Below are 15,101 nucleotides of genomic sequence, written 5' to 3' on the forward strand. Positions count from 1 at the left end.
TTCACTACATAAAAGCATTGCTTGTCCCCTACTAAATAAGCTGGTATTTCAAAGTACATCTATTTATGCAACTGAAGTACAATCTGTAAACAACTACTTGTACTCTATTGAAAAATTCTCAAGATGCTGCTCAAAGGACTTTTCTAATGCTGTTAAATGAATTTTCCTACCACACATTTACTATTTCTCAAAAAACTCCAAAAGTTTATTAAAACATCTTTCAATTATGCATCATTATTCTGCAATTAAAATCGAGAACAATCTGATCTCTTGGAAAACAGCTTATATCAATAATTTCCTTTTTGTAAATACAAGTCAGAGAATTTGCACCCCTTTTGGCAAAATAGGAGAGACAATGTTTAATTATATTCTGTGAAAACTTAACATATAGAAAATAGTATTAAATTCAGGCTGTAATTTCATAGTGTTTTCCTTGCTTGAAGCTTTTATTGTAGCCATGCTCACCTTATTACCCAAAGGGAAAAGAAAACTTTCTACCTAGACAGACTATGGGGCCATTAAGGAATCTTAATCACAAAAAAGTGTATAATTTAAAAAGAGAATGATGCAAGGGTTGGCCTGACCACTGGGCTTAATAGCCAGAACATCTCAGAGTTCACACTGCCTCATTGTATGGCATTGACCACATTATTCATCACTTCAGTTTTCCCACTTGTAAAATTAGAATAATACGACTTCCAGTGTCTCCCATCTCTGACTTCTCAGGAGGGCTCAAAGGATTAATGACCCTACAATGCTCTGAGAATGAATAAACACTAACTGCTAAGGCAGAGCTAATATGTTTCAGAGCATTAAAGCACTGAAATGTTAGAAATTCCAATTAAATCACCCTGTGTGTCTAAACATGGGTGAAATAAAATGCAGGGATTACTAAAACACTATATTCTACCACTTCCAATCAATGAAATACTATGGGTTGGCTTATTAGTTCTGTTATTTAAATCTGATTTTTACCATATATTGCTAGTGTTAAGCTCAGTTCCATTAAAAATGCCACCAGCAGCAATCACCACTGTTAATTTACACAACCAGGCTGTCCAGGGCAAGGCATTGGAGTCAAAGCAGTCAGAACACATCTCCATTACCTCTGGCCTGTTGTTTTGAGCCTTTGCAGCAGGTATGGGCCTTCAGTCAGAGGACCTGCAATTCTGGCACATGCTGCTCTTCAGAGATCCCCATGCTTTAGTCAAGCAATGAAAAAGAGTTTGAACCAACTTACTACCTCATTAGCAAAAACAAGGGGGCAGGGGGAAGCACTGGCCAAGCAGACAGTGCTGCAGAAAGAGCTGCAGCACTCACAGAGTTGTGACAACTATCAAGATAATGGTCTGAATTCCTATGTCCAACTTTAAAAAGATCATTGTAAATGTATGCTTCAGTCTATAGAAATAGTAACCTTGAATAAAAATCTGTGCACATTACACATTCCTTTGCACCACTCAGTGGTGGTAACATGGTTCCTCCTCACAGCTGAACTAGAGATGAAATCTCTGAGGTCTCTAATGGTCCAAGGGTGCCAGGGCTGGTCCTTGAGTTGGCACAGGTTGCAGGAGCTCAGCTGGGATGCTCTGGTTTTACTGAGATGGCAGTGGCTGTTGAACTTTCAATAATTCCAAGTTTCTATCTTCTTTACTAGAGATCTTCAAATAAGTATTTTTAATGTACTTATTGAATAGTACAGACGAGTACCATCTCATTATATCTCATGGCACATCAAAAGTTCTAAATTAATTTAGTTGTTTCTCATCCCTTACACCTTCTTCTCCTTAAAAAGAGGAGAGTTTTTCTTCTAAATTTTCCAATTGACATAGAAAATCACAGAGAAACAGACCAAAGGAACTAACAGTAAAATATGTGCCTTTTAGAAAAGGGTGCAGGTTTTTTTTAAACTGATGCAAAGGTGCATGTGTCATCCTAGAAAGTTCCAGCTTAAAGTCTTCAGTGGGGAACTGATTTAGCCATAATTTCCTGAACTAAGTTTCAGTGCTGTGAGAACTATTAAAAACCAACAAAACCACTGAAGGAAAGGGAATACTGGTAAAATTCACAAAGTAGCACCTCAAGCAGAAGGTTATTCTGCACCTGCCCAGTTTGTAAGGTGCTTTCACTACAGTTAAACTGGGCAGTGAGATGTGGTTCAATCTTTAATGCAGGTCCATGTCCAACACACGGGGGCTCTCTGTGCCTGACAGATTCCTGCTGGAATGGTTTCTCCTATGTGCCATCAAATGAGCAGCACCACACAAGGGAAGCCTAAGGAAGCACAATCAGATGGACAAGAATCATGTCATTTATCACAAACAGGCTGCAGCTTTGTTTCAAAAGAGTTCATGGTTTATATGTGCAAATTTGAGCCAGACAACCAAAGTATTAAACAATCCAAAATCCATCAGATGCCACAAACCCAACAGAGCAATCAGAGCTCAAGGAAATCTGTGTCTGAGAATGCATGATGGTAACTGATGCTAAATAGTATCTTTTAGAGAGTCTAAGTAATAAGGATTTTAAACCTGAACTATCAAAAGAAATACAACCAGAAAATAAAACCTTTTCCTCTGCCAAGCATAATTTTTAAAATGCTCTCCAGCAGTTGGATCCTGCAAACATCCACAACACTGCTAAGTGCACAGTGAAACAAAAGTCCACAAAAATAATTGGGCTTAGCATTGGACCTACAAAAAGAGATGTTCCACAAAACATAATTTCAGAATCTTTCATGTTCAGAAATCATTTTTCTGTATATTCAAAATGTCAGTACTTTTCTTGAGCCAATTGCTCACAAGTAGCCTCCATAAAGAATTTGTAAATGTGATTACACCCATCTGAATTGCTTCATTTTGCATTAGGAGTTGGGGTTGCCTTTTCCCAAAGTTTATTTGCTACTAATGACACCATCTCTCCTGAAGTTTCTAGTTCTGTTTCTACTGTAGAAGTTAGAAGTAGTTCACAAATCAAGTAACTTAAACATTTCAAGTGTCCAAAGGTACTTTCACACTCTTTCTGCAATGCTAAATGCAAAAGTTTGCAGCATATCAAAGGGAAAATATTATTTTCTATATTTTGCCCAAAAAGCCATGCCTAATTTCATTCAGAAGCAAGAAATCAAACATCAATAAAATAGTAGAGAAACATAATTTTGATGCAACTAAACTAGTACTGCTCTAATAAATGTTACTTCAAACATTGCCACAAAAAAAAAAAAAATCCTGCATAAATGCTATGAAACCTGCTATAAAAATAACCAGTCATGTCTGTACTCACCCTCCTGTAAAGAGCAAAAATGCATATTCCACAGGATAGAGATTTTTTGCAACGCTACTGCTGCTTAGGAAATCAAGTTCAAAAAAGAATTACTTCTCCAAAGCCCTAAAATAAAGCAAAGTTTTTGAAGAAGCATCAAATCAAAGAAAAAAATCTGTATCTCATTTTTGTCAAGGTTAAAGAAGGCACCAGACACCATTTACCAGCAGCATTCACTTTCAACACTGCTGACTTTTTTTGAGCTTCTTACAAAGTTTAATGTGAAACATAAGGTAACAACACATCTACCAACACGAAGAAGAAACAGGTCTCTGAAAAGTCTTGAAGCAAAATAATTCCTTCTGTGCTTATACATATTCACAGCCCTGTTGAAATGCTAAAGCAGTCACAGGAATTTGCATTCCCAAAGCAGACAGCATTTCAGGAACAAGGATTACTAGTTAAGGCTGTGACATGGACTTTAACATTCCAATGTATATGTCCTTCAGAGGTAATCTGGATCTGTATTTAGGTGTTTTCCTCAAACAAATTACATTTCTTTTTTTTTTTTTTTAGCAATTAGAACACACAACTTTTTACTATGCTGTAAATTCAAAATGTCTTCCAGGTCCACAATCCTTCTTTCCTTCCCACAGTATTAATGCAAATTGTTTCCTCAATAATACTGAAAAAAGGTTAATTTGTCTACAGAGCCCCATGACCAGGAAAACACAGATGTGACAGTGCTCACCACACCAGCATGAGGAAATGTCAAAACACGATGGAAAATACCTAAAAAACCTGGAAGTGCAATGAGATTTTTGCCATTAGCTTTAGAGGCATGATGTTCACTTCCTACAAAAAAAAAAAAAAAAAAAAAAAAAAAAAAAAAAAAAAAAAAAAAAAAGTAGAGATTTAAATATCTTTATAAGCACAGCATATAAAGCAGCATAGGAATTGCTATTCAATATACTTTAAACATATTTTCCTCACTTAATATAAACACAAATGGCAGCACTTTCTGCACAAGCAGGTGGAAGGCAGAGGTTGGGACCACCTCCAGCTCAGTTCTTGGGGACCTTCTCTCCTTTAAATTCCTGCTGGCACAGAGAATGTCACAGCTTGTGGATGCAAGCAGCCTCTTGCTCTTGCTCATCTGTAGCACAACACAGATGACTAATTAATTTTTTAAAGTATTCAAGATGTGACACATATATGGGATTGAATACAGATTAGCATTACAATAATCACAAAGCTTTTGTAGCCTCGAATTTGTCTTCTTGCAGAGAAGTTCCCTTTAATGTGCAAATGAATGATGCCACTACGTATCTGGAAATGAGCAGGCTCATTGTGATGGTGGCTTGTCACAAACACAGACATTCAGGGTTATATTAACAGCACACAGTAGGCTGGCAGAGAAATAAAAGATCCATGCCCAACTGCTGGTGCCACATCCTGATCCATCCCACCAGTGGCATCCTGGAGTAGTGGTAGGAAAATCTCCTTTCCCCCAAATGTTGTCTGGATTTAAGTTGTTTTCATGAGTTGCAAGGGGTTTTTTTGGCCTAGTTATAAAGAGAGGATATGTTTGACTGAGTCAAAAGAGAGCAAAAGGGACATGAAATTGTCTCAAAACTTCAAACCCAGCAAAAGGTGAGAGAGAGGTTCAGAGGAGAGATAGCCCATGGAGCAAAATGCAAAGGGAATGGAAAACAGGGGAGTGAGCTGGCTGAGGTGTTCAAAACCCTGACAATTACTGTTAAGTAAAGGGGAACAGAATGATTGGGTTTTGGTTTTGGATTTTTTTTTTAATTTAAATTTTCTCAATTTTTGAGATTAACCAAATCAATGGGTCTGGAGTCACCTCATGCACCACAAACCCCAGTTCACACACAACAAAAGGACCAGCATGTCCTTCAGGAAGAAATCCTTTGCTGACTGTGGGGAGACCCTGGCACTGATTTCCCAGAGCTGTGGAAGCCCCTGGATCCCTGGCAGTGCCCAAGGCCAGGCTGGATGGGGCTTGGAGGAACCTGGGGACAGTGGAAGGTGTCCCTGCCATGGCAGGGGTGGCACTGGATGGTCCTGAAGGTCCTTTCCAACCCAAACCATTCTGGGATCCATGTGCTTGGCAGAAAGGGCTGCTCCTGGTAGCTGTTGGTAAACAAGCACATTCCTAACAGGTTCCTCAGTGCCAGGGCAGTTGATGCTGGAGTTTTATTACAGTGAGATGCAAAACACAGCTCAGAAATAGACAGTCCTGCAGAAGGATTTAGGGAGATCAACTCTAAGTCTGTCATCCATCAAGGAATGCACACAGGATATTTTATATCAACATGTTTCCAAGAATAACGAGTGCACAAAATTTTAAAAACAAATTTCACACGTTTTTCTGACAAAATGTTGTGGACTCGTGGTGTTAATTTTAGCAGTTTCAACTGGATTTGGTACGGTTGGAAATGCAAGGGGAAATCTGCAGTAATCAGGATGTGACACTCATTAACACTTTCACAAAATACCCACTGGATTTGCATAAACTCTGCAAAGATTCACTGGTGAATCTTTAATATGAGATTTCCCTTGGTCTTACTCCACATTCAGCTCCATTTGCCCTCCCTCTCTCCTCTCCCCTGCCAGCAAGTACTGCTGTAAACAGTTCATAACAAAGCATAATAAAATGTACTGAAAAACTAAAATATACTTGTAATTACCCCAAAGCCTATATAATTGCATATACAATTTCATAAACTGCAAATATTTTTCAATAAATCTTTTTGTAAGGGAGAGAAATACTAATTGGATACAATGGCTTGATAGAGTGGCACTCCAAGTCACTTAATAAATCTGGAGATGTACAGGCAAGTTCTTTAATGACCTGTGTATAAAACCCATCCATGGCCCAGCCTGCAGACAGCACAGCATTTGCATGCCAAATAGCAGCAAAAGGGTCTAGAAACTGAATAAACCACTCAGGCAGCAGAAGATTTCTGGTCCTGATACAAAATTTTTAAGCAAATGCCCCTATTAAAAGAGGTAATTCTTGCTACTCTCAATATCGTAAACATGGTGATAAATTAAATATAAAAAAAATAAATCTGGGTCATTTAGGTCATCTCTGAGAAAGACACCCTTCTCAAGAGTCAGTATTTTCCATGAGTTTTTAGCTGAACTATCCAGGACCTATTGGACTACACTGACTACATCAACATGGGTTATCACAGCAGACAGTCCAATACAGAATGGGAAATTCACAATGGAAAAAAAAATTATCTTCTCTCTTGAAACATTAAAAAAAAAGCATTGACAGGTTTAAAAATTCTAAAGGAAGTTCATTCTGCTGCTAAAAATGCTTTTTGGTTACTTTTAGTTCTAAATAAAAATATTCTACAAGAACAGTCACAAGTTCAGCATTAACAGGATAAGTTTAAGTAAATTTAGGGTAAGATTCAGAGTAAAATTTTAAATTCAATTCAGTTCTTCTCCCTGTCCTAAATTCCTGCAAACAGACATGAAAGGCATTTAATTTCTGGTGGGCTATGCTCCAACCCAACAGTTTCTGTTAGAGCCTAAGCTTTGAAATTATTTGAACTATGTACCTGTACAGAACAGCTGCACCAGACAATAGATTATTTCACTTGCTTGCATTTTGAACAAATTTATTGACTGAGAGTCTCATTTCATTGCTCCTACTCAACCCATCATTATTTCTGATATCCCACAAGCACATGAAAAAATTTTCTAAAGGAAAATACAACCTAAGTGTGAGGGCCAGGATACATTCCTGTATTTTATTTCTGGTTAAACTCTCAGATCACCTTTATGTCTTGTTCACTACTGAGTAATGGAAGAAGGCTGGGGAGAAAAATGAATATAAGTGGTTTTATTTGTCTTGTGGAATCTTTTTAAAGATAAATTAGAACATCAGAACTTGGATATTTTTTTCCCCTGCTGAACAACTGTGAATTGTGCTGAGGTGACTTCAAGTGTAAATACTCTGAGCACTTTTCACTTGGGTTTTCATTAAAAAAAAAAATAATCTCAAAGTGGAACAAATTTTTTTGTTACGGTTTAGTAAGCAGAATTCTCATTCCAATGCTTTAATGCTCCCAAAGCACAACTGATCACAAAGCAACAGCAGATCTTGGTAAGTAAAAACTCAAAAATTTCCCTCTAACTCAGAATTACCCATTTTCAAGGCTTACCCATCACAAGACTATTGGTACCCATAAAAGAGCACAAAACTGAGATAATCTCAGTAGTCACGATAACAACAACATCCTCTGTGCCATTGCTCAAAGAATTCTCCTTGTTGGAGGCACAAGTGGACTATCAAAGCAGCAAAGCACTCTGCATTCCCTGGTTTAGGACTGCAAGGGCTCCACCCAAAACTGTACAGCAAGAAAAAGAATAAATCAAAAAATAAATAAATCAAAAAGGCATTAGTCTTTCAGAGTGTGCTAATGACACGTGAACTCCCCAGCCCTGTGACTGAAGCAGAAGTTATTATTGGACAACCACTGGGAAAATAAGCTGTTAGAAAATAAGAAGTCTTTACTTTTATTTCCCTAATTCAAATGGCACAATAATGAACTCTTTTGAACACAATTTCTCAAAGCTGTCATATGTTGTTCACAAGAGGCAAGAAAACAACTTGATCAGATAGTTCCCTTCTCATTTCTCTGTAACAATGGCAGGAATCTCAAAACACGTGCATGCCGCACTGTGCTTCACAAGAGAAGTGAAATTTAGATGGACAGCCCCTTTCTGCTTTGTATGGATCAGGGATTGTAGGGTGAGAAACAAATTTCAGTGTGGAAAACAGGAAAAGGAAGGGGACACTGTATTCTGCTGCTTCATAACTCCCTGTGCCTGGGTATAGTGGACATTTTTGGTGACTCAAAGGGATTCCAAAACTCAGGAATAACTGAAGTATGAATAGAATACATTTCCATGACTATAAGGTAATTTTTTTTGGCACTCATACCTGATTGTCTGCTGCAATTCCATCTAGACAGAACATGCAAACTGGGTGCCAGAAATGTGGCCCTGAGGAATCTGTACCAGCACGAATTTCTTGAAATGCAGGCAGTATGGTAAAACAGAGCAAACATTTGGAGGGCTGACAGGCTGTCCTGGCACATGGGAGCAGGGCTGGGCAGATGTGTGCTGGCAGGCAGCTGGGCTGGGTGCTCTGCCAGCTGCCAGCATCCTCCCAGAGCTGGGGCTGGGGCACACAGAGCTCTGCTCTGGAGAAATGCAAACTCACATTTCTCAGGGACACAGAGGCCACGAGCCCTGCTGCCCACTGTCAGTGGCAGAAAATGAAAGCTCATTGTTTGTATTATTTGAGAGATCTTCAGCCTGAATAAAAACACAACACAGCACATGGAGCTAGTGATGGCACTAAAGGAACTCCAGATTCCAAATGAGGAAACAGGAATTCCACTTTCACCATAATGTTATATCCACATCCCTGCTCCAGACACCAACTTCCACCAAATCTGCTTTTCCAGGGAGAACAGGCTTCTTTTAAAAAGCTGACAAACAAAAAGTCAGCACTACTATTCCATTCTAGTACCAGTGGGTTTCCCCTCCTGAGTTTAGAATTATTGTTCCTCCCAAATGCCACCACCCCTAGTATGCTCTGAGGTTCACAGAAATTCATGGCCTTTGCTGCCCTCTCATCTCTTCAGGAAAACCCTCAATGCCCCCATCCAGAAGACAAACTAAAAGGCTGTAAAACACTATAAAGTGTTAACTTCACCTGGGAAACAAAATGGCATTCACACTCTGAACAGCACATAAGGAAAACAGCAAAAATTCGGGACAGGAGTCAGGGCAACATATTCCACATTGATTTAAACAGAAGAAAAATTAATTTGTGGATATAAAATTTTGAATAAAAATTACAGTAATAATAAAACTGCAAGTCAACTTTTTACTGCATTGCAATAAAATATTACTCAAAGCTTCAGTATGTCATATCTCATTCTAGTGGAAAGTTCCAAAGAAAGAACAAAAATATTTGGGAGGTTATCCTTTTAGATATATATCTATATATTTGTGAAATATCTATATTTTTATATTTCTATGTATAAAAATCATAGAAATGTGAATTCTCACACATAATTAAGTCTTTTTTGTATTATTCTAAGAATTCTGGGGTTCAGGTCATTTCACCAATTGAACTCAGAGTAACATGATTTTTGGAACACCTCTCGAAGATTCTCCTATTTTTATTAACTTCCACACCTAGAGAAGTGAGTGACCATCACATCACCTCTGCTAAGGCAGTTTTATTATTTGATGCCAACTTCACACAGTGACTTCAGCTGCTCCTCATGACATAAATGCCTTCCAAGTGTTCCACCTACTCTGCAGATTTCCCAACATAGACCTTCTAAGATTTTAAAGTGGCTGCTCCATCCACATCCTTAAAACTTACCAATATTTCAAGAGAACATAATATTCCATATTTGTTTAAATTTTTATAACTACACATCACCCCAAGCAAATAAACTGGTTTTTTTCTAACCTGTGGAGTTATGCAGCATTTACTGAAATTGTAGAATTCATACTGTTATTATGAGAGCATGAAACAACAAATGTAAAATTAAAACTCATCATTACCTTGAAATCTGGCATGAAACCTGAAACTAAATTAAATCTTATCTAAATGCCAAAAGCAAGGAGAAGAAAAACACCACCAATGGGAAAACTCATTCCTAGATTCTCATTCCTATTTCCTATTTAATTTGTTTGCATATTTACAAACAGAAGACTGAAAAAAGGTACCTGAGCAGTCACAACTGAATCACCTGGAACAGTGAGAGCTGGCATGTGGATGAAGGGAAACATCCTTCCATCAAGACTGAAAAGAGTCTAAATCTGCTCAAAATCCAGATTTGGAGAGCTGTTAAGAATACAATTAGATTTAATTCTCTGGATGAGTCTTATACCATATCCTGATCAAGACCAATAAAATGGGATCATTTTTACCATATCCAAGCAGATATGAAATCACTTGCCTGGGCACAACTCAGAACAGCTGAACTACTCCCCATGCACCTGCACACAGAGGCAGAAATGCAGACAGCTACAGCTGCAAGCAGATTTTAGGAATTCTGTGAAAACATCCATTGAAACATGAGGAAAAGTTTGTACAGCTTTTCAGTGCTGAACTTGACAACAGAAGTTCAATGAAGAATCAAGCCAAATTATTTTTCCTGTGGAATAGGACAGGATGTAATGTGATTCAAATCTGCTGCTCCAATAATTTGGTCATTAGAACAATGATTCACCATTGCAGGCATCTTCACACACAGCTCTGGGCCCATATCAAAGAAGCCAATCTACCATGTAGAACACTGGAAATCAAGTCTTCCCAGGAAAGGCATTTTTATTTCTGCCAATTCTAGTATATAAATCTTCAAATAATAATAAGCTCAATAAATTTAATGCAGCTGGAAATGACTCAGATAGACAGAAATGGCAGACCTTCAATGCAGAATGACTGACAGGCCAAGGAAAGGAGAGGACAATTGGAATGACAGCCTAAGTCACAGTGTAAATCACCACTGAACTACCTGAGAGCTCTGCAGGACAGCACCAGAGATGCCTGTTGGGCTGGAAAATAATTGCCTGAAGACTGAAGAACACAGACTGGAGCACAAAGATTTGAAGAGGATAAAGGAAATAAGAGTGGAAGCAAGAACAAATATAAGCTCAGTGACTAATCCAGAAAAGAGGCAGAGCACCAGAAGCACCATGAGAGGCCAGGAATCCCAGATCAGGGATAAGGTGTGTCTCCAGCACTGATAGCTGGGGGCCTGAGGGGCCAGCCAAGGGCTGCTGGCAAGAACAAGATGTGGACTAAGCTCATCTCTCATGATCTGAGAGAGGCTGTCAAGTCCTCTTGCTGCCTGCACCGCTGGAAATCAGGCTTGGAAAAAAGCTTCTACTGAGTGTGGGCTCTCCCTAAATACATCAGAAATGAAATGTGTGCAGGAAAACCTGTGAGCTGCTCCCTGTAGACACAGCCCTGCACTTCAGCAAAGCCCTTCTGCTGAAGGTCTTACTGCAGGTCTTTCAGTTAAGTGAAATATAAATTGGTAACTGTTGTTGATACTAATTTCTTAGACACTTATAACTAAATTATCCACTAGAGAGCACAGCAACATTTTCAAACACATTCTGCTTATGCCTGCAAGTGCCAAGTGAGGTCCTTGTGGCACTCAAAGTCACTCTCACACAAGAAATATGCTAAACAATCTGCCATGCACAGCAGAGATAAGGAATGGACTCAATACAAGGCTTGAACTAGAAAAGGTCAACAGACCATGAACTTTTAATGAACAAATTTCAGCTGCTCCCAGCCTGGTGTGCAGTTCTTGGACATTACTGATGAAATAACTTCTTTTGCATTATACACTTTTGTGTATAAATATATAACAACATACAACAGAAAGAGAAAATACATCCTTCCTTCCTGCAGGAGAAAGCCTGAGCAGCACAGCTCATCAGCATTCTGGGCAAGAGCTGCTCTGCCTCCTGGTCTCCAATATATCCTGGTGATGTCATGACATTTTTACTTCCCATTAAAGAAAACCTTTCATCATTTGCTGTTTCCTATTTTAATGAGCATCCTGAAAATTCACCTATTGTTTAAAAATGCAAATAAAATATTCTTCAGTTTTGCTGTATTTTACAGCAGCTGAGAACAAAAAGAATATCACCCATATAAACTACTCTGGAATTTCTGCTTTAAAATATTGTTTCAAACTGCTGTGTTCTCACAGGCCTTCATCAATACATTGACAAGGGTGTCCACAGCATGCAGAAATCTGAATTGCACATCTCAGAACCACAGGGAGACAAATTAACTCTACCACAGATCTTTGCTAAATATGTTTTTCTTTCTTTTCCCACAAAGCATTTGAGTCAATCATTGCTGTAAAAAGATTAATAGCATAGGGCATCTTGTATTCTCATAAAAACACAGAACTTGGCATATCTAATAAAATATGTTCAGAAGTGGATAGATTCAGACACTGAAAAAAAGGTCATTGAAAGTATTTAAGTCTGAAATAAGCTACATGTAAGAGAAATCTTGTCCTAAAGAGAATCAGTTACTGCTTTATAATCTGGAGAAGAGGGGGTTTATAAATATTTGTAATTTTATTTATTTGTCTAGCTTGGCTTTGGGCACTGCCAGGGATTCAGTACCTGCACCACCATCTCAGGGAACAATTCCTTCCAATTTCCAATCTAAATCTCCTGCAGTTTAGGGTCAGTCCCCTCTGTGCTATCAATACATGTCCCCATAAGAAGTACCTGTCCAAATACTCAGTCTACTTCCTTAGGGTTATCTAATCCACTTTTCATTTTCTTCAATCCCAGCAGTTTAAAATCACCATCAGTGTAGTTTTCATAATAGACATTGTTACATGTTTATACAGTTGAGGGAAAACAAACAAACCATAAAAAACACACATAAAAATAGAAAGAAGAAATATGAATCATCAGGTTTTCTCAGTGTAATCTACAATTATGGATAACTCCTGGCACAAGTGTGTTAACCAGTTTACCAAATCCTCACTGACACTGAGAAATGTATTTTAATATTGAACGATCAGATTTCCTCTTTCTGCCTTTCAAATCCCACTAATGGGGTCTAAGTCAGAGCAGGAGGGTGTAGGGGTGTATCCAAAATGGCTTAACTGCAAAATAAAGCTAGAAAGCAGCAGCCAGATCCTACCTGGACAGCAGCTTTGTGATGCAGGCAGAATCTGTGTCTGCTTCATCAAAAATGCTGAGCCTTTTTTGATGGTTTCCAGCCCTCAGTAAAACAGCTCTCTGCAGCATAAAGTGTTCAGGTCTTGGGAGCAAAACTTCTTTGAAGGGGGGGAAGATTTCCTGGCTGAAGCGCTGACCCGTGGTTATTAGAGCTGCAGCTCCTTCACCTGCATGGTTTTCATAAGTGTTTTGGCTCTGCAAGAGTTGATGAGCAGTTTAACATCCTGCTGGGAAAATAATAGCTTCTATATCCATGTGTGGACCATTTCAATCCATCTAGGGAAGAAAAGTTTCTGTAGGTGCAAAGGCTCACATGAAATATATACTTTTAATAAAGCACTTAGAGACAAAAAGAATGATACTGACTTTCCATCTCAGTTAAAGACAGGCTCATGCTGGAAAAAAATTGTTCATGTTGGACAAATGCTGAAGTGTGCAGTGTACCACACACTTCTAAATGGATTGTAAGTGGATTTACCTTTTTTAAAGGTGTTTTGCTTTTGTTTAAATTACTGATTTTAAATTTGACAGAACGGACTCAAAAGACTGTTGTTTTCAAACAGCATTACCCCAATGAAAATTTAAATTAATCTAGTCTAAATCAGGACTATTATTCAGGAAAATTCTGCACCTCTGATTGGTTTGAGTGTATCATACCAAAGCAAGACCTCACACAAGGATGAGAAAAGACTCAATTGGAGGAAAAGCCACAGTAGAGAGGCTCAATTAATTAAACAAGAAAAAAGGTACATATTTAATACCATGGAGAGGTGGTATTTTGAACTCATCAGCGTGGGCTCAGAAGGGCCCCAGTGAGGGTTCTTGCTCCAGGAGATGGATAAAGAGATGCAATAATCACTCTGAGCAAGCTCACCCTGCACAGCCTGGGCTGGCTGGAGCTGAGCTCAGCACAGAGCTTTGGTTACAGCTAAACGTGGCACAATTCTGTAGGGAAAACATCCCCAGGATCTGCTCTTTTCCTTGTCCTGCTGCAGAGCCCAAACAGTGACAGAGAGCTGCTGCACATAAAGGAGCTGCATTGCAAAAGGTCCCAAATCAGAGCAGAGGGTCTAAAATCACTCCCACTCCAAAATTCTCTGCTGAGAATCCCAAGAGAGGTCATTCATCACACAACTTCTGGATCTTGGAAAGACAACACTGCTATCTTAACATAATCACATTTTTTAAATAAGACCTCAGCTCATCAACATGTAAAAATTTTGTGAAGAATTAATTTAATATGGGCCCCTTCACAAGTTCCTGATTATCCATCTTGGTTTCTTGGAATGGAAACAGGAGGCTCATTTCTCTGACAAACTGAAAGATAATTTTTATCTTAAGCTTTCCACAAATATTACTTTTGTGTAAACTGAGAAAAGCACATGTATAGCATCATTCAGCAAAATTAACAGAAATATTTTTACACTGATGACATTAACACTCAAAATATACATAAGAATAAGGGGTTTTTTTTTTTTAATCTTCTGTCTACATACCAAATTAAGTGCTTCTCTGCATATACTTAATATAAAGCTTGACACAAAACTCAGGCAGCCCTAGATCTAGCTATATTTCACAGTTAAATTGTTTTTAATTAAGAACCTGTGAAAAATTGAAATGTATGTGCTTCAACATCACACCAGCAAGTTCCAAAGCAACAACATATATGGTAAAAGCAACAGGATATCCCAAACAGCCCAAATCAGCAGCCATATGGTCCAAGACACACATTCCATCTGTTATAAGATAGAATTTAAAGATTATTCTATCTGTTACTGTATTTTTCAAAACAGAATTGAGAATGGTACAGTAGAAAGCTGGTATTTCACTAACACTGTTCAAATTCTGTCCTAATGCAGTGTTTCAACAAGCAGCACAGAAATTTAACCTTGTCACAATTTGTCTCCTTCATTCCAGATGTTGAAAGAGGAGGTGGGAAAGGAAGGAGAGGATTAAGAACAAAAAAAAAAACAAAAAAAAAGGAGGGGTGAAAATTAAGATATGTATAGATATATTGTGGATAAAAGCACCTAATCCCAGTTGAG

General features: G+C 38.3%; 1 protein-coding gene across 24 annotated transcripts in view; it reads right to left on the minus strand.

Moving 5' to 3' along the window:
• RBFOX1 (RNA binding fox-1 homolog 1) overlaps window positions 1-15,101 on the minus strand; it is a 1,017,140-nt gene that overhangs the window by 566,533 nt on the left and 435,506 nt on the right. The gene's annotated exons all lie outside the window — the stretch shown is intronic.

The sequence above is a fragment of the Erithacus rubecula genome (genome assembly GCF_903797595.1).
Source record: "Erithacus rubecula genome assembly, chromosome: 17".
Taxonomy (NCBI): Eukaryota; Metazoa; Chordata; class Aves; order Passeriformes; family Muscicapidae; genus Erithacus; species Erithacus rubecula.